The following is a 27,610-nucleotide window of genomic DNA, read 5'->3' as shown; positions in this document are numbered from 1 at the left end:
TCTATTCTGCCTCACCTCTCCTTTCTCTTCCCCCTGTCAGCGCTCTTTCACTCGGCACAATTTGCCATGCCCGCTCATTACGTAATCCTCTTTGGCAGCAAAGGTTTCAGGATTCCCAATATGAAACCACAAAGAGAGCATAGTTAACTAAGTAGTTTTTATTAAACACTGGTTTTACAGGTTTCAGGATGCAGTATGGTAGGCTATGGCAGAAATAGCAAAATAACTCAATAAACAACAGAGGCTGAATGTGATGGTCTGCAGGACTTTACCACAAAGTAGTGGAGATAACACACAAGGTGGGATGGGCTGCGGAGCAAGGCTCTGAAGGTAACAGACACAGGATGCAATGATCTGCAAGACTTTACCACAAGGTAGTGGAGACTGCTGGTAACAATCTGCAACAGCTTAGTCCTCTGTAACACTGGACAGCTGAAAGCAGGTATTGTTGGTAATACTCTGCAGCAGGATAACGCAGAAACGCTGGAGAGCTGAAAGCAGGTATATATATATATATATATATATATATATATAGATATATACACGAGTTAACCCGTGCATGATACTCAAGTCATTCTAGTGAAATCAAGCTACTTAAGGTGTTAAAAAGGTTCTTGTCATGCATTTGGCTTCCTCAGGGGAAGAGCGTTACTTCCCGACGCAAGCGCCCTTTTTTAACATGGTTTTGTCCACATGTCGCCAACTCATCATTTTTCTCCATCACCTCATCCTTCATCTTTATCGCCACATCTATCCAGATGTCTATCCAGACACAGGGATCTCTCTCAGCGGTCCTGAGTATAACACTCCTCTCGCTCTGTCACCCCCGGCAACCACCAACCACTCCCCACTGTCACCCCCAGCAACCACCAACCACTCCCAACTGTCACTTCTCCTTCAATAAATATATATATATATTTTTTAAATCTTTATAAACACTTTTAACAATTAACAAATTAAATTAACAAATTAAAAACATCTTAGTATACCAAATTTCAGCCCTTTCTGAGTTTTTTTCCCCACACACACTAAGAATTTAGTAGGTCAGTGTATAACTCCGCCCAGCAGGTGGCGCTGCAGCAAATTTCAGCCCTTTCTGAGTTTTTATTTACACACACACACTAAGAATTTAGTAGGTCAGTGTATAACTTCGCCCAGCAGGTGGCACTGCAGCTTGTTGTTTTTTTTTCCACACACAGACACACGCCACTAGGCTTTTATATAGTAGATATATACACATGCTAAAGGTCCAGCATCGTTCCTGGCAGACAGAAGCTGCAGGATGCAGATCATGACAAAAGGAGTCTGGAATGTGTAGTTATTTTCATCTGAAGCTAGGTTGGTACTGGGCTATGTGGCTCTATGAATTGTTTCATCGGCAGATGCACAGTCCATGCAGAAAGGCGGGGTTAGACACTGTTTTTTTATTTTGTCTTGCTTGTAATTTTGAAAAATTTAATAAAAGCAGTATCTAGGAATGTTTTGAGCCTGGTTATGGGCAGAAGCTCCAGGTTTCTTGAAAGCCTCGCAATGCCCATTCCCAACATCACAACTCTTGCAAACCTCCTCTTCTGCTCTGCATCCAGTCTAGACAGCTAAGCTTAAACATACACTGATGCATGTGTTATCCATGGGTATAATAAGGAGGCATATGAGTAAAGGTAGATAAATGCTAGTCATGCCATCAGTGGGCTGACAACGACCCTCTATGGATTGACCATGTCACCTCTGACAGCGATCCGTTTTGTGGGCCATTACTTACCATGCCACTATTATTTCTTTCTCATTTGTTTCCCTTTTCAATAATTACCTTTTATTCATAACTTTTTCTCGTCCTCTTTTGTCAAATACTAGATATTCAAACCCTGCAGCAAAAAAAATCCCTTTCCCCAATTTGCATGAGAGAAGCTCTATATCTTAGATAATTAGCATGCCATGCCCAGTCACTAAGTTGGTCACTGATAAGGGAAGGACAGAACTCTGCACTTAATGCAGATAACTTTTTCTATCTGTACCTCTTCCAGATGGAGGGGTGAAATATTTTCTGCTACAGACTTTAAAATAACGTGTACTTGACAAAAAGGTCTTCTTTAACATTTGCTATCCCATTTTGAAATATTACAAGGCAATAACAAAGCTGTTTCTCCCTGGATTCTTAACTGTTGGCCCATTGTTAATTGAAGTACAAATGCTTAAATGTTCCACAATTGGTTCCATATTTTCAGCACTCACTGATACTCACTAATCCCCACATCCAATAGTTTCTGCTATCCTCTATGGAGCTGAGTTTAATTTAAACTGACTTACCCTACCATTTAGATCAATCATATTATAAAATGAAGTCACACAGAAATTAACTGTATTTTACCTTCAATTTTGAAGGTTTAATTCACTGCCCTTTTATTATTATTTTTTTTACTTATATTAATCCCTGACCTGGATTTTAAAAATACATTTTAAATGTAGGAAACTGTGTTTGTCAAAGCAAAAGAAACATATAATTTAAGAAATTTCAGTCATTCCGTTCCTTAACGATTGTCCCTCTTTCTGACATTTCTATCAAGCACCTGAATCATCTACAGATGGATGTGCAAGGTTGTTTGAGAATTTCCTTGGCAAATTCAAAGGTTCTGGACGTAATTAAATTTCTTGCTTTGCTGAAGAATCCACTAAGTTAGCAATGTCAAGATAGGTTAATATTACCTAAAAGCATATAGCTGAGATTAAATGCAGATCTAGACTATCAAAATATATTAAATCAGTAGTATTATTCTAAGATAATGAAGTGCAAAGTCAAAAGTTGAAAAATAAGCTCCAGTTGTTTAAAGGGGATCAATCACGAAAAAGAGATACAAAATTGTTACAAACATAGCTTCAATATATGAGGTTAGTACATTAACTATTACTAAAACATTATATTTTAATCAAATAATACCAACAAACTATTTTTTTGATATACAAAGAATGAAGGGGTAAAAAAAGGTTGACTTTTTACAAAAGTTTAAAAGTTGTATGTTAATTATACTTGATACAGCACCACAGGCAATGCCTTTGTGTATGAATCCAGCTGACTGGAGCTCTTTCATGGTATTCTGTTACCTAGGAAACTAGAAAGCCAATCACAAAAGCTTTAGATTTCCAATGTACTAGGATGATGCAAACAAGAATAGCGAGGCACCAACTGCTTAAAAATGTTATCTTTTTTTTTTTAGGTTTAACAGAAGATTTAGTTAAGTATAAACACATCTATAATTTAAAATACATTTTTAGCGTATCAATACGTGTATTTTTTAGTACAGATACTTTTATTACGTTTTACACATATACAAGGGATATTTAAATTTGACCTGGACTTTACTTTTTAAATATCACACAATTAATAGTAAAAATTTGAAAAGTGATATTATTGTTTTCCAGTAATCTTTTGGTTGAAGTCAACACAACATCAAGACTACAATGTTTATTGTATCTGAAATTCTTGCCTCCTATGGCCAAAGTTCCCAGGTGGAATGTGGCTGTCAAGTCCTGATCAATGATAATTAGAAGCTCTAATTGGGACATTTTTAACAGGATGCTCTGTCCCTGTACAGAAAACGTTAATTGTAACTCACACACAAATGCTATGTTACCCTCTTTACCTAATTCTTAAGCCAGCAGGAACAATAAATAAGGAGGGGCCTGAAGCAATGTGCTGATCAAAACAGAGAAGATCTACCTGCAGTAGTTATGTGAGAAGAATGGTGATTTAAAGTGGGACTAAGTATATACAGGGGGAGGAGAGAGAAAGTAACCTCCCTCCAACCTCTCTACTTACCATGTTTATTGTATTGTGACTGCAAGAAGAAATGCATAGAATAATGCATCACTATGCACTTACTCCTCAATCAGGGCCAATATCAGGGGAGTAGAGGATCCACTGTTTTGGTGAGCCTGGGTAATTCAACAGTTTTTGGGCAGGTCTACTCTTCCTACAAAAGAAATATGATCTCCTGAATGTGTGACTGTGCTGAGGTCTCTGGACCTGACTGTCTTAGCGCAATTTGATTGGCTAAGCATACCTTCCCCTGAGCCAAATTGTGATATTTTTCCAGAGTGTGGGGCGGACAGGCTGACTGAGAACTGATGCATTGATGAATGTAACCGAACCCTCACCCATTATACTGTATTTGAGTCACTGATTGAGAAGAATTTGAATAAATGGGCCTTGGCAGGATGCGCATACGCAGAAAGGCATTAGTAGTAGAAGTTGTCTGTCTCACTATCAGTCTATGTAACTAAACTGAAAATGTGGTGGACAGTGAATGTTTGATTTATTTACAGAGTGGGAATTTTTTATGACATATGGCATTATAATGAACAACATATTGGAGACTGAGAATGACTGGAAGAGGCTTTATTGATGTTTCCACCATTGGCTTATTCTAAATCAATTACATAAAGGATTAAAGCAAAATAAGGCCCTGGTGCTTTCAGCAATAAATATTTTTATTTGTGAATATTGACAAATATGACTATGAGGCAGCATATTTATATTCTGTGCACTTTTTGGCCGTGTATATATGTCACGTTTCATCTTTGGATTACTAACTTTGAGCCTTGTTCAGCTACTTTCTGAATGCAGCTTAGACCAGGGGGTAAATGTATTAAGCAGTGGATTCTGCAAGTTGCTGATATTCAGCGACTTTGCAGAGGAAATTTAATACGGCAATGGCTTTCAAGGCAAGTTTTGCCTTGAAAGCCATTGCTGTTATAAATTTCCTCTGTAAAGTTGCGGAATATCAACAACTTGCAGAATCCACTGCTTAATATATTTACCCCCAGATGTCAAATATGTTTAATTGTTGTGTATAAGGAAGTTCAAATAGAATGCTGTAACAGGCATTGACCGCTAAAAATATGCAACAAAGTACATTTTCTTGCAGTCACCCCCAGTTACAACCTTCCATGTGTACTTCTTCTAGTTCACTTATTAACCTTTGTCTAAACATATTAAAATTCATATACATTGTGCCACCAGACATTAGATTCTCACTTTGCCTTATGGTATGAATTACCCCAAGTATACAAAGCAGAGGGTCATTTGTGCATTCTCCAAGTCAGCAAAATTAAGTTGCAGAGACTTGACATATAAAATGGTTTCTTCTAGTGTTCACTACACCTCCCATTCTTCTGCTGCAAATGATGTGGTCCACTGGGTGCCAGAAATTTTATCAAGCTGTGTTCCCACTAGCTGATAGAGATGCTTCACTGTATCTACAGTGATCTCGGCAGCCAATTGGAGTAGATCCCCACCTCAGGGTTGGTTCTAGCTTGTTTTCTTGGGGTAGAATTTAGCCCCACCCCAATTTCCTCTGTCAGTCGCACAATATATTTTTGTCCCTGCCGGCAGAGACCAGGCAGAGGATGCTGCCCGGCCCCTCTGATTGTGTTCACAATCAGAGCGGCTGGGCAGGATCTCTGTCTCACTCTCAACCAACAGGGACAAGAAAATATTGTGCGGCTGCAGGCAGCCTGCTCTTGTTGTCCAGAAGGACTGGACAACTGGGCATGACCATAAAAGATGCCAAAAAGTGCCCTCAGTGATACCGCACCTGGGGCACTCCGAAGAGGTGCGCAGTCCCATCGCATACATCTTGGTTGGTGTTTAGTGTACTCTGTGTACAATGTAAAAATGGATCTGCTGAAACTTAAAACAAGATGTGGCATGTCTAGTATTTCCCACCACCATATTCCACTCCTCATCAGAAAGAACCCCTAGAACGGTTTCTGAGCAGATCTAATCCTCTCAGGGACACCTGAGGCAATAATAAGGCATAGAGCACAGAAATAGTCTTATATGACCCTACAGATCGTAATATATTTATAATAGGAGAATCTGACATACTGTATGAAGCAAAATATAGATATGTTTTTTAAACATTGGTTTACATTTAAGCACTTTTAGCTTTGTAAGTTATACTTCTCACGTATTCAATTGTTATTTTTTCCTTATGTGTATCTGTTAACTATAGCACTGACTTCATAGTATATTAGCTTGATTTTTTGGGGGGGGAGTGGGAATTGCATGTATCTGTGCATTTGCTGTGATGTCTACAGTAGGCAGAATGGATGGATTAAGTAATGCACTTGAATAATAGACGTAATTGTATGGATTAAGGACTACAGTATATAGTACCCATTATAACAGGAATGCTGAAAGCACTGTCCTGAGATAATTATATTTTGTGGCTGTTAGGCTTCACAATTCAGATTTACCTTAAATACCACATTTTGTTGTGCCAAAACTGGTTCTTATTCTCTCTCTCTAAGTTGCATAGAAAGAGAATAATCACAAATTTGTTTCTGAGTTCACTTAAACTATAAATATTTTCTATATGTTCATTAGATAGTAATAAAACATTATAGTTTCACATTTAATTAACTAATTTCCATTATTCAACATGGTTACTGTCACTATTTTGCAAGACTTGACTTGGATTAATTAGCAGCTCTGGCATGAAAAGCAGAAAGGTCCACAAATCTGTAGATGATCAAAGCAGAAACATTATTTTATACAACCCATTCCAATTTTGGCTATTGCCATCATGGCCTTAATCTTCTTGAAATCAGAGCTATTAACATTTGGCAAACCATTTCAGCATATGTTTGAGAGCCAAGACATGTCCACTAATGCTGTAAGGCACACTAGACCTTAGGTCTAGGGCTTCCAGAATTATTAAATGAAATAATAGAATACCTATGAGACCTGACACATCATCCAACCCATGCTTCCTTTAAGATTACAAATAATGTATACAAATTATAGTAACTATTAAAATTTGTCCCTTTATGGGGTTCTTGAGGAGCTTAACTTCTAAAAAAGTAAGCACTGTGAGTTTAAGAATTATAGTGGCAAACAGAAAACAGAGTTGCAAGATTGACTATCAGGGTCTGTCTTGCCTATTTTGTAGCCTGTGGACCATAAGTATAGACCTGGAATTTTTTTCGGATAACATGATTGCTTGTGTTCATTTGCAAGTACAAAAAAGCTAACAGTCTTTTCAATAGGGTTGATTTAACTGAGTAAGTAAACCTGACACGTGTTATAGAATAAAATCAAAATGAGCACTTAAGGACGTTAAAAAAATAATAAAAAAACACACTTGCTTTATTGTTTGTTTTTTTTACATTAAAACATCATATTCTTATATAATTTTAGATATTCAAAACGCACATTGTTGCTTCAAAATTCTGCAACAAACCTCGATGTCTGGTACTAATGTGTTGTGGCTTTGTAAAAATATCTAGTAAGATGAAAAATACAGGCGACATGTGAAGTCTTCAAAGAATGGAAAATGGAGTTTTGGCTGAAGCATGAGAACATAAAAGATAATTAATGACTTTGTTACTGGCCCCATAAGAATTTATAATATAGACAGCATGCGTTAATTGTCCAAAATGCTGTTTAATTGATTCTTCTTCTGTTCCCATACTTTAGCTTTCAGATGCATCCCAAGAGGTGAAATCATTTTATTACCTCAGATTACTTAATAACCGTCTTTTTTATAACAGCTTCAAAGGTACTAAACTGTAATATCACGCCTCACCAGAAGATTTCCCTGAAGTAATCATTTCCTCATAAACCACCACTACAAACCTGTAGCTTTTATGCTGCTGTTGAACTACAAACCCCAGTACACTCTGTTACCATATTATGTATAACATTTGAATGTATTCGAAGTATATACAATGGACTACAACACAGATCTAATCTAAACCTTCACCGTATTTAATATTGCATTTATAAATTCAAGGAACTATCAGGCTTGGCCTGTGTATGTCTCATTTAAAAATTTTGTAGGTTTAAGTGGTTGTCTCAAATTTGGCAAGTGTATTGGGCTAAAGGAAAAAAAAAATGCCACAAATATCCATAAATATTTTCTATTTCACTGAAGATAATTAGCAGGAAAGTAGTGGAGTGTACAGTTATTTGCTACCACTTCTATTCAAACTATTTAAAAAAATATATTTTTTAAAGTAAAAGTTAAATAATAGAGGTAAGTAAGGCACCAACTTTTACTTTGCACACACAAGTTTGTGTTCTGTAAGTTTTCCTACAAAAGGGGATCTGCACTTTGGAGATTGATCTGGATCACCCACCTCTATTATAAAATTCTATTTTATATGACTTAAGATATTTCCTGTACAAATAGCGTTGCACTATTATTTGTGTATTTTATCTTTTGCAAGTTGTGGACTGCTCTGGTGGAATCCATTGAAACCGTCAAATCCATCTCACAAATATAAGTATTATATTTATATATGTTGTCTATTTAAGACTTTGTGAAAGGGATAGCATCTGAATATTTCCTGTTACTGTTTCCTCTATTTATTCTCTATCAACCAGTGTATGGTTGCAACAGGATCAATTCAATCAGCAATCCAAGTGGAGCGCTCTAAGGAACCCATTTTTCTATTCTTTGCTAATAATAATAATAATAATAATAATAATAAGACATCAATATCACACACAAACACATAATATTAATATGATACACACATAACATTAATATGACACACACATACCATTACTATCATATAATAACATCAACATCACACACACTTAACATTAATAACACATACACACCATTAATATTACAAACACAATTATTAACATTAATAACATATACAAACATAGTATTAATATCACACACAACATTAATATCACACATACACATACATAGATACTTTACATTAATTTCCCACTACACTACATTACACTACTCTTCCACAGCCCTATTGCAGTGCCCACATGTGCTCAAGAATGGAGGAGGGGAGGCTCACGTGGAGGAGATAGAGGGAATAAGCAGAGCAGAGGGAGGTGGGAGGAAGGGAAAAGAATGTGAGAAACAAGAGGGCAAGGTGAAGGGCAGAGAAGAGGAAAAAGAAGGGGAGGGGCAAAATAGTAGAAACAGCCTGATCAAAGAGGAGGAGGAGTGATCAGCCCCCCTGCCCTGACTGGCTGTGTACCTTGTCTGTCAACTTTTGTATCCTACTCTAGGCTGAAAGATAGGTGGTTGAGCCAATAGATCGTGTGGCTGATCTCAGCTATATGCAGGAATGTGTTTCATACTGTGGCTATTCAATAGAGAGAAATATAAGAGAACTGTTCTGAAAGAGCCAAAAAGGGATTTTCCCATAGTTATCAAACTAGCTAATAAGGGAGTAGTGGTCCTAGATCTGTATGAGGCCTTAAAACATTTAGGAGATAAAGTATTCTATGAGCTCCCCACAAATGATACCACCCTTTCTTTTCAACATAAAGTAAAGAGTTTACTTGATATAGAGAGTTCTTTCCAATTGGGTGATGTCCAGGATGAAATTTTGGTTTAATTTCACTATCCTTGTATTTCATCACTGACCTAAAAATACACAAGTCACTGCACTGACACACTTATCACATTTTATTGTCTCTCCAAACTCACATTGCCAGTCTAGGATCTCACATTCACAATACCATGTATAGTTTCCAGTTGATTGATGAGGTTTATTGGCTGGTTTATACCCATTTACAGTATACAGCTGGGGTAGATGAAATATAGACTTATTTGAGGATGGGGATCTCAAATGAAAATGTCTGCATTTAGTCATACTCATGCACAATTAATTTGAATTTGACACTAATTTTATTTACAAACATTGGAGATGGCCATGGGGATCAAGTTCACCCCAAGGTTTTCTAACTTGTGCATGAGTAACTTTGAAGAATAGTACATATGTAATGGTTCATATGGGGTGAACCGGGAGGTCTATGGCTAATATTTTGATAATTTATTTATTATTTGGAGTGGTGGTCATGATTTAGCTTATAAATTAGTCACGTTAATTTGAACACTTTTATTTTCAAATTATCTCATGACCTTGATTATAATACTGTAAAATCTTTGAATATCACCCTGTCAGTTATAAGGGTAAGATAATTTCATCTAATTAGAATAAACCTGTGGACTTCAGCAATTATATACACTATACGAGTAGACAGTACAGACCTTCGGTGAACAACATCTCAAAAGGCCAAAAAGAGAGATTGAGGGGGAACTGCTCCATGTATTCGGAGTTGAAAAAACAGGCTGAAACTATGCTAGAAATGTTTTATGCAAAAAGGTTATTCAAAGGTTTTCATATGCTACTACTTTGGATAGAGGATCTTTGCTAACACAGAAAAGGAAAAAAGATAAGGGTTTTTCCTTCCAATAACCACCTACCTATTATTTCTAAATATAACAATATATCCAGCTGCGTAACATCGCTCACATCCGGCCGTTCCTTTCCCAAGATGCCACTAAATGTCTTATTCACTCTCTGATCATCTCCCGCTTGGACTACTGCAACCTCCTCCTTACTGGCCTCCCCCACTCTCACCTCGCTCCCCTTCGATCTGTACTTAACGCTGCCTCCCTCCTCTATATTCATGCTCCATCCTGCCCTCTTCGATCTACCAATGACCGTCGCCTCTCTTCCCCCCTAATCACCTCCTCCCATGCGCGTATCCAAGACTTCGCCCGCGCTGCTCCCTCCACTGGAACAAGCTCCCTCCCTCCATCAGATCTTCCCCTAATCTGTCCAGTTTCAAACGGTGTTTAAAAACCCACCTTTTTCTTAAAGCCTTCCAGTCTCCCACTTAACTTCCTACCTTTTCTTCTGACTCTTCCCTTTCATTCCCCTTCCCCTATCCTTTTCCTCCGTTCCTCCTTCTCTCCCCTGTGTCTCTCTGTCAGTCTACCCCACTCCTTAGATTGTACGCTCCTTTGAACAGGGTCTTCTCTCCTCCTGTTTTCACCACTGTTAACTCTGCTCGCCAGCTACCCTGCCTTCCTCCTCGAGGACCCTTCTCACCCGTCCCCTCTCGCTCCCTCCTCTTCCCCCTGGGGGTCTCCCTCTCATCCGTGCCCTCACTTCTAGGTGCCGTTGTTGGCAGACCTTCCCCTCTCCCGTCCCCCGCCCCTCAAGCTGTGCCTTGAGCTCACTGAGTTACTGTGATTATTGTTTACTGTACTTTTGCTGTCTCACCTCGTATTGTAATTTTGTTTGTCCCTGTACAGCGCCGCGGACACCTAGTGGTGCCCTATAAATAAAAATTATTAATAATAATAATAACAACAAATCATGACATTAAAAAAATTTAACAAGAACTTTCATATCATGAAATAAGATCATACTAGAAAAATATGAACTTGAATATTGTAGCCCATAGTACCTTCAGAGCTCCTAAATTGTCTAAAAATACTATCAGGATTTCCAAGGATATTAATGGTGTAAGAAGTCCCCATGTATCACCTACAAATTCATTGCCAATAGAGTAACAGAAATAAACTCTTTTGTGGCTGTTACAAAATTTCCTCAACATCATTTTATAAATTGTGAATCATCTTATGTGGTCTATGTTCTCCAATATTGTTGCAAATTTCAGTATTTGGAAAGGATAACAAGATCCTTAAACACCTGGTTTTGTGAGAATGGAATATTTTGCACCAGTTAAATCAGGGGTCAAAGGAGAAATTTAGAAGAGGGGAATGGAAATATAAGTGAATGGAGTATGATGGCTTGAATTTTTTTAAAAAATTGTCCTCTCCTTTCATACTTTCTTTTACCTATGCCCCTACACCATCTTCTCCCGTGTCCCTCTCACATATCCCCTATCCCCATCTTCTTCCCTGTCCCTCTCACATATCCCCATGCACCATTTCTCCCTTTTACCTCTCACATATCTGCCTGAACCTTCTTCTCCCCTGTCTCTCTCACATATCCCCCTGCACCATCTTCTCCCCTGTCTCCCTCAAATATCTCCATGCACCATCATCTCCCCTGTCTCTTTCATCCCCCTTCAACATCTTAACCTCTGTCCCTCTCCCACATCCCCCTGCACCATCTGCTCCTCTGTCCCTCTGCACCATCTTCTCCTCTGTTCCTCTCACATATCTCCCTTCATCATCTTCTCACATATAACTGATTTTTTTATTTTTTAGGTCCCTGAGGGTGCAGGGTGTGCTCATAAGTGAAGTGCCCCCCCCCCCCCCCCCACGACTCATGGAAGCAATATTAGATTAGCCACTGGTCATTATCTAGCTGTGTATCTGGTGTGTGCACTATTATTGTGGTTGGGAAGGATAAAAGGGACAGAGTGGAGGGAGAAGAGGATAAGAATAAGAGGACAAAATCTCAGGCTGCTGTTGTACTGATAGTTTTGGGGTGGGGAACTTCATGGATCAAAGTATTAAGTCCAATTATTCAATATTTTTCAATATTGAATAATTGGACTTAATACTTGAACTGATTAGGCCGGTCATGAATTATACCTGTGATGCGTTCTAGTTTGTAGATCTGCTAGAGATAAGAGCATGGATTGCGGAAGGGTCAGGCTTCTTACAGTTCTGGGCGCATCCTTATTTTTTTGCTTAACTTTTCTTTATTTCTTCCAAAGTATAGCTCATTTGATCCACTTTCATGTTTCATTTTACAGTAAGAATACAAGGGTCTGTTTTTATTTCAAGTTGCAAGTACTGTTTTAAGCTATCTCTAACTTTTGACCATTTAAAATGGTAATATCCACTCTGCCATCTTACTTGAATATCTTGTTATGCAAAATGTTGCTTTTATGGAGAATCTATATCCTTAGCAGTAAGTAACACCCATACTCTATAGAGCTAATGCTGTTCACTAAGTAGTTTGCTGCACACATCCAGGATTAGCTCTGTGTTATGGAGTTTAGTGAAAAGAAAGCAACTCTTGATAAAGCCTTAAGGCAATTTGATACTGGCATGGCTTTTAGAGAAAACAATGACAAACACAATGACAGTGATTATTTTAATGTGAATATGGATAAATTGCTGGCTATGAGTAACCTATTATTGTTGTACATCATAGTGTTACTAGTGCTAGCCTGTATTTGTTCTTCTTAACAAGTCAGTTTCAACGATATTGTATTCCAGGAAGCAAACTCCATTCATCCTCCTCATCATCATCAGCTTTCACCTCCTTTCTTTAGGATACATTTTTGAAGATTTGCCTGTGCTTAGTACTCAATGTGCAAATGGTCTGTGTGTGGGCTATTCATATATTCTAGGGGCTATTAATACAACATGTGATCTGTATTAAATATGAATGCTATTCATTTGGTATTGGTGCTGGTAGAGGGAAAAAAAGACTATTTACTAATTGAGATATTGGGGAAATAGGCCTATAAAATGTGAATGCTATCAATTTAATAATGGGGCTATTTAGGGTTAAAGATGACCTATTTATTATACATACATGCTATTAATGTGTTTTTTATGCCAATGCTGGTTGGGGAGAATTATGCTTATATACTAAATGTGCTATTTATTGTCGGACTGGCTAAGGGGAAGGAGGACTAATTATTGAATGTAGGTGCTATTAATATAATGTTGGATTCAGTTTGTGGTAGGTTGGACTAGAGAACCTATTTGTTTTCTAAATTGGCCCAAGCATTCCAGAATAACACCAAGTAGCAACAACAGCAACAGTTAGACAAAGCCACAGGAACAGGTAGGAGAGAGCAGCACTGTCTGCCAATTATCTCAATTCTGGTGGAACAGTCCCAAGCAGTCAGTACTTTGGTATGTTCCCCTTCATGCTGCTCTGCTTAGGGACGGGTAGTCTCATACACCAAAGAGGAGGCTGGCTCAGAAACTGCTGCACATCCTGGTGGAAGTCCACTCCCATGGGACCAGCCACCTTATTGTAAGTGCCTCCTCTTTTTTCCCCTTTCACTTCTCTTCACTTCACCCTCACTTACCTACAGAAACTTCACTGCTCCATCACTTCCAGGAGGCAGGTAGAGGAGTCTCCAACAGCATTGTACAAATAAGGCAAGTGACTATTAATAAACTCTTTATGTTCATGGCTTAATATGCAATGTGGAATGTTGAGTGTTGGGTTGTTAATATACTGTGGGGCTGATGTTTTTGAAGTGTAGTAGATTGTGGGTACTGGTGTATGTTTGTGGAGGTAACTTACTGTGGGGACTGGTGTTCATTTGGGGGTGTTAAATTTGTTAATGTGCCAAAATCTCTTTCTGGTGTGGTCTCCTTGGCACCTTGTGATGTTCTTTATAAAATGTAAAAAAAAACATTAATAACCATTATCAGGAAAAAAAAGCAATTACAGGTGCTTGTCATTACAGGCAAATGATTAATAGAATTTTTTTTCACCCCAACTACAGCATAGATGAATTTACCTTCAAAGGAGTCATCATCCTCCTGGCTTGCGACTGCTGGTGCTGATGCTGCTGCAGGTGTTGGCGCTAGAGCTGGTGCTGTCTGCTTTTCAGTGGAGGCTGTCTGTAGAAGATTTTGAAAAGTTTGATATAAGTGATATTTTAATGCAAAACATTCACCCCAAAAAAAAAAAACATATTCTGCAAATGCTCAGGCTTCTGTTTGTAATGTGCAGAAAAATCAAACATTTACATGTAACAGGATTACTGTTTGAGCATAAAGGATAAACAGTTGCACCAGTATACATTACTCACCAGCCTGAGGTTGTGACACTGGCCTGTCAGTGTCCCAAACATTTATCCCTCCAATTAACTCCATGGGAATTAGCTGCTTAAATTCCTCTTCATATGAGGTATATGTCATAACAAGGGCCGGACCACCACGAGTACTTGCAGCTGCACGCTTCTCCTCTGACATTTTCTCCTTACTTGGCGTTTAATACCGGAGATGCGCTTCCTACAATTTTCAATGCTCCTTTTGATTTGACTGCATCACACACCTGACTCCACAGCTGCTTTTTTCTTGATAAAGCTAGTCTTGGCAGTTAGACTGCCCAAAATGCACCCATATACTGGGACTAAACTATACATAAGCGCACAGTTTTCTACAAATTGAAAGCGCAGATTGCGCCCAAACTTTGTCTTGCCAACAGAAGGACTTTCCTTTACCTCTTGCTCCTCCTCACCTCCTAGCTCCTGTCTCTCTTTGTCCCCACTGTCCCTAGCCTCCTAACGTCTCCTGTCTCTCAATATCCTGGCAGACAAACACACAGGGGAAAGAGAAACCAAAAAACAAATAGACTGACAATAAAACACAGGGGAAATATAAAACCAAAAACAAATACACTCACAAACCAAGGACAGGGGAAATAAACAGCAAAATACAACACTGACCAAAAAATAAATATTAATAAACACAGACAATAAGACAAACAAGGGAAACTAAATAAACTAAAAATAAACACACAAAAATCACTTTCCACACTCCTTAACACACACACATCTCTCTCCTACACTGTCACCTGCTCTCTCTATGCTCCTTAAATCCCTATCAACTCAAATAAGGAAGTAGCTTGCTTTTTATAGTGTTAGTGAGGTCAAAATTGTGAGTTTTGCATGTAAAACTTGCAACCAATCAGAAAGGAGTATTGGTTTGAAAATGGCGATTTGGAATCCGCTACTTTCGGCTTTGCGATCGCTTCCTGCGATCTGAAGTTATGGAAGATAAAAGATTAAATGTTCAAAATGACATTGTATGAAAACTGGTTTGGGCCAGTTTCCTTAAGCAGCACATGTTTTCAGCTGTTGGGGGCAAGGTGGTCACACCTTCCCAGAGGAATCCTTTGAATTAACCTATGACTAGCAGTCCACTGGAACATTATTAACCCTGAGCCTAGATGTGATGCTTGTGTACATAGTGACATCATCAGTAGTTTTTTCTATTCTGAAACTGGATATTATCAAGCTGCTTCCCCCAGCTAGCTCTCTTAGATTGACTACAACAGGCATGATTGCCTTATCCTGGGCCCGGGTGAAGCATTAGCGAAGATGTAATGTTTTTGATTTTTTATACTTTCCTGCGTTATTGAAATATATTTTATGCATAATAATGGCTTGCTGTAGATCCTGCTATATTTTGCAATTAAATATCTTTGTGCTTTGGAACCACAATAATCGCATTGGACAATGTTTATTTGGTAAGAGATAAAATGACTTTAATAGGACCTGCACTGTAGAAGTGTCTGGAAAAGGTATAACATTAATTTTAGAGATATTCAATAACATAATCCTGAGCGCTCAAAACCCAAATGAAGATATGTATAATATAAACTAAATGATTCATGTCGCAAATCTACTCAAGGGCTCCACCCCTTGTGAAAAGATACCAAATAATTACAAAGTAAGGTGAGCCCGGGGAACACAACAAATCTTTATTTTTTATATACTAAAAAATGTGTTGTTATAAAAAATATTAATATTATGAATACAACAAATATAACATATATATATATATATATATATATATATATATATCTCAGAATGATTACATTCAAAATAATGCATTAAACGCTGACTCCATAAAAGGAAGCTAGTATGCGTGTCTGATTTGAGCAGAAGCAAACTCAGTTCAAGTAATAAATGTCTATTGATGAAATCTTCAATATAGAGACTGTAACAACAGTAAAGGAAACAAAGTGTGTGACCAATATACTTTGTAAATAGTGATGTAAAATCCTGGATGTACGTACTGTCTACCAAGCCTGACAATCATAAATGTAGGATCAATAAGCAGATGGTAGTGGAGAAATATAAAACGGTCTCACCCAAGAAATGACACCTGTAGTTAATGCTGATGTGCACACTCAAATATCGTTATTCTATGTAGGATGTTAAGTGGCATGCATATGTAGTGCGCCCCCTTGAATCTTGTTTCCCCTATGAAGTTCCAACAGCCAGAAGAGGTGTTTGTTTTCCCAATCAAGGGGTAAATGTATCAATCTGCGGGTTCTTCAACACCCGCGTGTTCAGCCTCTTCCGCGATTAAATTTCAAGCGGCGCTGCATTGTAAAGGGTTAAGGGTTTAATCGCGGAAGAGGCTGAACACGCGGGTGTTGAAGAACCCGCAGATTGATAAATTTACCCCCAGGTATGCTTCTGTTTCAATGGGTGGAGACAGGTTAAATAGCTCACTTGAAAATAATTCTGACTTTCAAATGTGCATAGGATCCAATTTGATGCTCTAACAAGATCTGCTTTTTTCAGACATGCAATAAAACTCATCCAACTGACAGCTGACGTGTTTCGTATGCTCTGGGCTGACTTTTTCAAAGATGATGATCATCTTTGAAAAAGCTATTTAACCTGTCTCCACCCATTCAACCAGAAGCACACCTGGGGGTAAATGTATTAACCTCCGGTTTCTTCAACCCCCGCGAGTTTGGCGTCTTTGGCACTTAAATTTAAAGCGGCGCTGCCTTGTTAAAGGAAGTTTCCCTTTACAAGGCAGCGCCACTTTAAATTTAAGCGCCGAAGACGCCGAACTCGCGGGGGTTGAAAAAACCGGAGGTTAATACATTTACCCCCTGATTGGGACTACAAACACCTCTTCCAGCTGTTGGAACTTTATAGGGAAAGATTTTCCCCAACAGCCTGTACGACCTTACTTCGTACCTTACCTTACCCATTCCTTCTTTCCTTCCCCTGCCTGTAACCTATAGTACTCTGATCCTACCACCCTCATCACTACCTAACTTAACTAACAGCAGCTACACACTCACACAGGGCACTTAAGCCAGGGGGATTTATCATTTTAGATAAATAAACAGACAATACAGTGTGCACTACTGTTAGGTGCACGCAGCTCTGTCTTCACAAGCAGTACAGTGTAAAGCGGGACATACCTCCCAACTGTCCTTGTAGTCAGACCAAACCCTGACTAAGCGAGAAAGTCACCCAAATTCAGGACTACTCCACCAGATTCAGGACAGTTGGCAGATTGTCTTGCTCTCTCCGACCTGTTCTTGTCACTTTCACTCCCTGTAGCTGCTGGTGTCTGTCACGCCTTTCACTAGGAATATCACTGACTAATATTAGCACAACTAAACTGAGAGGCGCGAAGTCTAATGCACCACCGATGTTCGCCAGGGACCCCCACAAGGAGGTTTGGGCTTTGCTGCGTGTGATGCGCAGATCGCGGTTCTCCCAGATAGTTACCAGTGCAGTGAATGGAGAGTAGTTAAACAGGTCGAGTCGAAACCAGAAGAGCACAGTACAATGGAGAGAAGGCAAATCGTAGTCAGGAACAGTCCAAGGGTCAAAACCAGTGCGGGCAGCGAAGAACAAGGGATGATCCGGAAGAGAAGTTAAACAATAGCCAAGGAGTCAATACACAGGAGTAACACAGGAACAACCATGCTGGAGCTGGAAGAACCAATACTCTGGCACTAGACATGTGTCAGAGGCTGCCTTATATACCCTAATGTGCCTCCTGATTGGGTTAGGGAGATTTAGGCGGTTTAGACATGCTGGCTGCAGACAGGTGAGCAGAGATAGAGTTCTGCTGCTAGGCAACAGGACGTGGATTACGGAGAGAAGGTGTCCGTCTACGGCACCTGTGGAGAGCGCGGAGACGGCACCTGACAGTGTCCTTAGCTCAGTTGCTGCTTGTCTGGATCCTGGAATGTAGGGTGGCCTGTTTTGAAAACAAATGGGTAAATGAAATTTAGAAAACTCCAAACAGCCTTGGCATTAAATCAATAGCACTCATGTTCAATAATTAGGCCTCCGTCTAGCCCAAACATTAAAATTCACATTTGAGAAAGAGCTCCTCACCAAGCCGAGCCACTCATTTATTTAATAGCCCTAAACCACCCCAGCATTAAATTAAAGGTCCCGTCATCTCACCTTAAATTAATAGGGCTCACTATTAAATTAAATAGCCCCGACATCACCCCACAAATAAATTAATAGCACCAGCATTAAATGTAAATAACATTTACATTTAATAAATATACATACCTCTTTCCCACAGTGATTACTGCTATTAAATAATTCGTATTTAATAAATAGACCTCATTCTCCCCAAACAGCCTCACATTCTTCAATTAATAGACCCTATACCACCCCAGGATTAAATTAAAGGTTCAATCACCCCATCTTAAATTTCTAAGACCGACTATTAAATTAAATAGCCCCACCACCCCACAAATAAAATAGCATCCATTAAATAATTAGCCCCCCCTACACTCCACCATTAAATGAATAGACTACCTCACACCCATATTATATAAAAACCTCCCCCACTCACTTCCATCACATATTATATTAAGACCCTCACTCCTAACACATATTAAGACCCCCCTCCTTTCCCTTACACATTTTAGTAACAGTTTCCCAATTCCCTTGCACATTGTAATAATATAGCAGTCCCCCCATTCCCGCACAAAGTATAGTAATATAGCAACCCCCCATTCCCTCACACAGTATAGTAATATAGCAGTCCCCCATTTGCTCACACAGTATAATAATATAGCAGCCCCCCATTCTCTCACACAGTATAGTAATATAGCAGGCCCCCATTCTCTCACAAAGTATAGTAATATAGCAGCCCCCCATTCCTTCACATAGTATAGTAATATAGCAAACCCCCATTCTCTCACAAAGTATAGTAATATAGCAGCCCCCCATTCCTTCACATAGTATAGTAGTATAGCAGCCCCCCATTCCCTCTCACAGTATAGTCATATAGCAGCCCCCCATTCTCTCACACAGTATAGTAATATAGTAGCCCCCATTCTCTCACACAGTATAGTAATATAGCAGCCACCCATTCCCTCACATAGTATATTAATATAGCAAGCCTCATTCCTCACACAGTAACCTAAATATGGATGACAAGTCAAATTGCATACAAATATTTTCACTATAAATCTGACGTAATATCTGGCATAAAGTTAATTGTTGATGGAATGAAGATTACCCTCTGGGCTCTACTAGTCTATGTCACTTCGACTCTTACATCTATTTTTTATCTTTTTCTTTTTCACTTTTAATTTTTTTATTTCAAAATGACAGGATAATGACATATCCAGCATGTACAATAAAAAGCACAGTACAAAATAAAATACCATTTAAACCATACAACTGAGTATGAGTATGAGTATGTCATCTTGCATTTTTATTTATTATATGTTACCTATTTTCCTATATAAAAGTTTTTCCTAGTTCCTAGTAATATGATCATGCAATCTATATGTCTCAAAAAGGGAATTCAATTCTCTGCGATGTGCCATGGAGTGCCATGGAGTGCCTCTGGAATAGTCGCGAGGGGCACTCTGCAGTCATGCAACATTGCAGCTCGTCCCTTGCACACCATAGAGGAGCGCAGAGAAATATGCAATGTTATTAGCACTCAGAAATGCCTGCAAATGAGTGATGTTCGATGGCACTGCACACAGAACTGAATCCCCCCCTTCCCAAAGAGGTTTTCAAAATGATTACTAAAACAGGAATTACTTGACACTACCATTATAGAATCGTTCTGCCCCCTTAGTTATAAGTAAACCATGGCACTCAAATCAGATTTAATTTATCTCCTTTTCATGTACAGTACATTCTCTGAAGCATTCACTGAAATCCTACCTCTTCAGACAGGCTTATTAAATTCCTCATCCACCCTCTTCAGATCCCTATTACCACTCCTTTACACAGTTCACACTAGACAAATACCCTCTGACACCTGGTCCAACATTGTTGTGTGACTGCATCATATATCCCACTAAGCACTTTTACCTTTGCATTCTGACTGGACCCATATGTAGCACTTAAAATGCATCTGGCTAATGTCTTTTCCTTCACGCACCTTACCAACCTTCGTATTCTATAAGTGTAACTTATAGAATACGTAACAAATAAGCACACGGACACATATTAACATTTGGCAAAAGGTTGCAGTTTTATTAGTAACACATTAATTGAAAATTACGAATGGTGGTGGCGAGAGCAAAACGCAGTCAGCTAACAACCAATCATTGAACCAAATAGTGCAATGCCAAGATGGCATTAAAACTAAACCAAGGAATAATCTCTTAACATTGGCCGGTACTAAAACAGGCAAGAGCGTGACTGCTTCCTCCTGGACTTGACATTGACGGCCACGCAAAGCACACCAAGGGATCCTCCACGCAAAAGGATCAAGAGTGATGTTACTTCGAAAGAGACAATGACGTGTGGCCAAATCGCATAAGCCCCGTTGTGATTAGTCGCTGACTGCACTACTCTCCTACCTACAGCTGATACCCTTTAACCGGTTCCCAGCCCGCCACCATGAGATCTGACTAGCTAACCTAATTGCTCATAAATCTCACAAATAAACAAAACTAGACCCTCTTTATTGAAGTGAACACCATCAAATCGAAATAAGTGGGTTTTATCTGTCTTAATGGATGGGTGAAAAATATCCATACCTCCTAACTCTCTAACCACCCAACCACTATTTATTTTTCTTAACAATTTAGTCAAAATTGAAGGCCGGATGGGAAACCTCCAAGACAGACGAGGAACTATATTAGACCAACATAAAATTACAGTTGGCCATCGTGCATGTATAGCACGCAAATCTTCTCTGATGTTAATAATCAAGGCCAAAGATTTAGTCTTACCAACATCATTACCATCCAGGTGTAAAACTAGAATGTCAGGAGGCTGCGACTTTGTTATTTCGTCCTCTAGCAAAGATAAGCGGGATGGCCAACATAAACCACTCTTCCCAATCAACCTAATATAAACCAGTCAGGGAAAATTTGACCAGTCACTTGCCAACTGATGCTTGGAAGCCCAATAAACAAATGAATGGTCCATTATTCAAATCTGCGTCTTCTGCCCTGTAAACCAAAGACAGAGAGAATTTATAATTTTAAGGTTTTATAGAGGAATATTATAACTTCTGTTAAATGATTGACAACCAAACATGCCCATAAATATATGGGTCGACTTAATACCCGATTTTCTAGAGATAGCCCCTGGACCCATGCATACCACTGTCATAAGCATATTTCACTTAATAGACCATATTACACCAAACATACCCCATTCATAGGGGTTGTTTTAATTTCAGCCTTATGAGTGAGGGTCCAACCCATGTAAGGTTATTGATGGGAAGGGGAACCAACCAATTAACTGTAACTGTCAAAGAGGAGGGAGGGGCATTCCAACCTGTAAAGGTTCACTCGAACCTTAATTAATAAAGGAAAATAGAGACCTACCAATATGGTTTGTTGCAAGACAATGGAGTGAGTGTAGTTGAAGGTAATTCTAACCAATTAAAGCTAATAACTATCCAACTAGTGAGGGGAAGAAAGGGTAGCGTGGTAATTCCAACCTGTATTGGTTTAATTAGTGATGGGGAATTCCAACCTGTAAAGGTTTAACTAGTTAGGGCTAGGATTCCGACCCGTAAAAGGTTTAACTAATGAGGAGTGGGATTCCAACCTGTAAAGGTTTAACTAATGAGGAGTGGGATTCCAACCTGTAAAGGTTTAACTGCTGAGGGCTATGTTCCAACTTGTAAAGGTATAACTGGTGAGGGAGTGAGATTCCAACCTGTACATGTTTAACTGGTGAACTGCCAACAAATAAAGCTTTATTGCCACTACAGGGATATTTAAAATATAGACCAACCACATGTGGTTTACGCACCAGAACACGGATTGAGGGGGACCAACCATTTACAGTTTACCAACTTAAATAAGGTACCAACCTACCACGGGTTAACACCAATTAACTAGAACACAGAAAGAAGAAGGTACCAACCTGCACAGGTTTAACACCAGGAAAATGGGAGGGGTGGGAACGGTAATGCAACTGAAGGTAAAAAACCCATAAAACCAAGGAGGCTCACCACTAATCAGGCCTGTATCTGTAGGAAAAATGGGAAAATGCCTTCACGTCTTCGCTAAAATGACAAGCAGCTTACGCTCTGAATTACCGGTGGAGGGAGGGAAGTAGGAAGAGAAAGAGAAGGGGATGGGGGGGCAATTGGGAGAGGGTAAAATATAGAAGAAACAATAACATTTATAAAAGTAGTCTAATATACTTTTTATAGGAATCTGATTTCCAGCGACCCAAATATTTAATATCAGGGAGAGAGGCCCCTCCTACGGCTGCAGTGGTAGCTGCCACAATCCGAAAAGAGTGGGTTCCATAGAATTTTGGGTCTAAATCAATTGTTTGCACCGCACTTTTAAAGATGGCATTAAACTGAAATTTTGAAAGTGGTGATCCGTCAATGTGAACCAACCATGCGTCACCCTCTCTGAGATGAATCTCTGCCAATTTAGCACATGAAGCCTCCGGACATATGGTTATATCATTGTTAGCGGGCAACGTAATCCACTGCCCTTTATTATATTGGTCTGCCTTAGAGTGCAAAATCTTAACTGAAACATGTGTATTAGAAACTATTGTGTGTTTCGCCAACAAGACTGAACCTATAGAAACTCTGGAGGTAGCTACCAGCTCACTAACCCTAAAATCTCCATGAAATGCCATGGAAAAGCTGTGCTAAATAATATAGTCTCATAAGTGCTTGAAGTTACCTCTGCAAGAGAGCCTATCAACTGTTTAAGTAAAGGAACAGTAATTGGATGCCTCGTATCAGCCCCAATGGGGCAAAGCTTAGCCCAGTCCCTCATGGCCTTGCAAATGACAAAACCTCTTGTGGGATCTGATTTATTATGCAAACGAGCTATAAAAGATATACCCCCTAAGATTGAAGCCATGGCTGACTTATTCACACCACTTCTATATTTTCCCACATAAAATCTAGTATCTCCTCTGCCTGACCTGAAGTACTTGTAGCCTTGGAACGTAAGAAAACTTCCCACGCCAGACCGCTTGATTAGCTTGTCTTGTAGATTGAGCAAAAGACGACAACTCCAACCTAATCATCTCGTAATGGTGTCTATTTCTATGCCCAGAAATGATAGACATGCAGTAGGCCCCTCAGTCTTATCACTGGGACCCCCATGACTGAGAACAAAGCCTTCGTTGAAAAAAGGGTTTCCGCACCAGCCGAGGAAGAAGGAGGACCTATAAACAAAAATCATCCAAATAATGGGCGATTCCTGTGTGCCCTATTCCTACTTGTACGCACCAATGCAGGAAGGAGCTAATATGCTCAAAAAAGACGTATGACACTGAGCATCCCATGGGAAGGCAGCGGTCGATGTAAAAACCATCCTCTAATTTAAAACCCATGAATCTGAAAGATTCTGGGTAAAGAGGAAGGAGTCTGAACACTGACTCTATATCTAGCTTGGCTAATAAAGCCCCTTGACCGAATGCCCTGACCATAGCCAAAGCCTCATCAAAAGACTGGTAATTCACCAAGCTATGGCTCGAGTCTATGGCGTCATTAACTGAAAACCTGGGAGGATGGGACAAATGTTGTATCAAACGATATTTACCCACAGCCTTCTTGGGGACAACCCCTACTGGGGAAATTATCAAACCGGGAATCGGAGGGGAGGTAAAAGGGGCCAAGCAAGTGGCCCAAACTAACTTCTTTCACAACTTTCTCCTTCAAAAACCCTGGGAGCAGGAATGCTGACTTCAGATTCCGTCCAGATTACCTAACTGCCCCTACTACTGGAAGCCAAAAACCGTAAAGGAAACCTTGGGTGAGGAAATTAGCTTGCGAAACATCTGGGAAAAAACCAAGCACTTAAAACATTTCCATTAATTGGAAATGGCGCTTTAATTAGCACTTCCTGAAGCTCCACGACCCCTCCCAACTGCTGCTAAAGTCCTTGTACATTCTTTGGCTGGGTGGCTACCACGGCATTGAGAACTAATGTGCCTGTACCGACAAGACTCAACTCTTCCGCGTCATTGTTCACACAACATTTATTCTTGCTGGTTTGGAGAGTACTGCGCCTCCTCGAACCCGGAAACATAGACCCTACCACTGATTGGATGGCGTCCTTGGATGGAAGCATCAGCGCCATCCATGTCTCCACATCTTTGCGGGCGAAGGGAATTAGATGCATTTTATGAGCCTTAGTACGGAAACTCTCATCATACCTTCTCGACACTATTCCGCCTACATTACTCAACAGATCGTTAATGAGGTGCAAATACATCGATACATCTACTTGAGAACCCGGCCTAGTCTTCACATATATGGCTGCAAAAATACAAAACCCCCTCAAATAATTAGGGAAAATCCTACATGCCTCTTCACCCAAACCCACCTTACTACACACCGCAAGCAGGTCTTTCGTGGCTTTGGACGCGAGACAGAACAATTCTACATAGTAACCTTTATCTATTCGGTCTCTTGAGCTGCGACGCACCCCGCTTAATAGTGCTGTGTTGTCACAGCGAACCATGGCACCTCCTCAAGCCATAGGGGGAGTAATAAAAGAAGGAACAACTTAAGTGGGCCTCGCTTGTGCAAAGCCTGCCCTTCATCATCTGAGTCCTAGAAAGCGGAGGGCTACATGTATGTGAAAAATGTGTCGTAACAGATTCACCCTCACCACTCTGCATGGACGTCCCCGGCAACACTTGTGGCTCAGTTGATAACTCTCTTCCTGGAGCTGATGCATCATTCGCCTCTGGTTGGAGAGCTGAACTCCCAGTTGCTAAAGATGTATCTTGCACCGCTGCTCCCACGCCTTCACTGGATGCTTGAGGAACTGAAACAGATGACATGTTAGTCACATCCCCAATGAAAGAAGGGTTATCATTACCTATTTCATTACTAATCAGTAATTGCGGACTCTCGGGGAGTTAACAGAGAAGCATGGGGCGGGGGGGGCGGCCAAGGTTCTGGTGAGGAATTGGGTAGTGGAGGAACAGATTTTGATCTGGGGAAGGCATATGCATGACATGGCGGAATTATGGGCAGTGTAGAAAAATTAATTGGAAGGCGGGGATAAGGTGCAAACCAATTTTGGATATTAGGTGTCGCTGCCTGCTCTGGACCTGACCTGCGGGCGCCCACTCTCCCCCCGGGCCTGTAGTTCTGACGGAACTCAGATGCTGGGGAAGTCCGTGCCTCCCGCCCTGCAGTGTTTGGCCGGCCGCTCTCACTCAGCGTGCCAGCGCTTTGACTGCCGGGGGCTGCAGGGCTTGAATTGGAGGACGGGTGCAGGTTCCCTGATAGGAGCTGCGACCCGTCCGAAAGATGCGCTGGGGGTGCAGCTGACCTCTTTGGTCCAGGCACCCCTCCAGCGACAGCACACAGATAAGATAAAAACATAAGGAGGTAAAAGGAGAAAAGGAGGGGAGGGGAGTGGATGGAAACGGAAAGCTGAAAAGGAGGAAGGGGGGAGATGACGGGGAATAAGAGAGGGGGATAAGAGGAAGAAAGGAAAGGGAGGAATGAGGGGAACTGATAGAAGGGAGAAAAATTTACAGAAAATATAAGGATAGGGAATAAAGAAGAATAAACAGATGGAAAGTATGCTTTAATAGAATTAAAAAAGATATAAGATCAACAAATCTTATCTTATCTCCAGGGAGCTCCTTCATCCAAGAAAGTGCGGGAAGAAAGACCCAGCATTCCATGGGAAGTAATATGAAGAGACTATGCCACTTCCCATGGATTCTATTGGTTGGATATCAGAAAACTTTAACCCCGAATGGGTAAGTGCCTGAAACTCATAAACCAATGCTTTTAAGTGCCTTCAGCTTAATGACTTCACTTAACATAACCATATGTATCAACCTGCCATTGTCCCATATATTGTAGGATTGCAAGCAGGACCCTCTTACCTCTCTGTCTGTCTGTAATTTCAAGTCTTGTTTTATTACTGTATTTGCTCTAAATTTTCTATGGATGTATGCTAAGCTCTCTATGCTAGCACTGTATAAATAAATGCTAATAACTAAAAAATATAGATAATCAGTAATTTTTAACCTTCACACTATAAACCAAGTTCTGTTTTAACAGCAAGAATAGGAAGTGGTATAGGTTCCATAAATAATTTTGCAGCCATACACTATGCTGCATGTAAAACATGAAAATCTATTTTGTCAGACGCTTTGCTGAGATTAGAGATAAATAATATAGGGACCAGGGATTCAGATGGCTGGTAATTTGCAATATGTTCTCACCAAATTTTGAATATCTTTAAAAGCTGGATATCTTAGGATATAGCCACCAAATATGATAGAAATCTCCTCTTTGATCACATTCCTTGACAGGTACCATATAGTGCCTTGTTTATATCTTATAGATCTTCTTTAATTGGAGTGGTAATGAAAGATGTACTGTCCCTTTGTCTAATTTTCACTCAAACCTCTTTCTCTAGGGAATGGGAGATAGGTTTCTCCCAATCAGTGTGATACTGTATTGTATAGAATATAGAATGTTTAATCCAGTAAAATGTCTAATAGTTGGTCTGTCGGTATGGTCTGCTAAACATTATTCAAGTGTTTTAGGTCAGGAGATGCTGTATTCTCAGAAAGTAACGCTTGAAAGCACCATGTTGCTCTGTCCATAAAATTATAAGCTAGTTTGGGACTTCGCTTCACATTCTTCCAGGGATAAAAATGAACAGAAGAGAAAGGCAGAAGAAAATTCAGATTATCCCAAACTGGTGTCAGATGATATGGAAATGCATTTAAATCAAAATGTCTAATGCACAAATTTAACAAGATGATATACCAAAAAGGTTTAAAATGGATACCAAGAAAGCCAATTTTGCAGTGTACGTTTCAGTTTGTGCCAAGCGTGAAGTCCCTGCCATGACATGCAAACCATGGCAAGGGCTGGCTCAAATGAGTGGCATAATATTTCCATCATTGGAACTACTAATGAAAGTTAAA

The sequence above is a fragment of the Mixophyes fleayi genome, chromosome 1, assembly GCF_038048845.1.
Source record: "Mixophyes fleayi isolate aMixFle1 chromosome 1, aMixFle1.hap1, whole genome shotgun sequence".
In the NCBI taxonomy this organism is placed as follows: domain Eukaryota; kingdom Metazoa; phylum Chordata; class Amphibia; order Anura; family Limnodynastidae; genus Mixophyes; species Mixophyes fleayi.
This window is presented reverse-complemented; position numbering follows the sequence as displayed.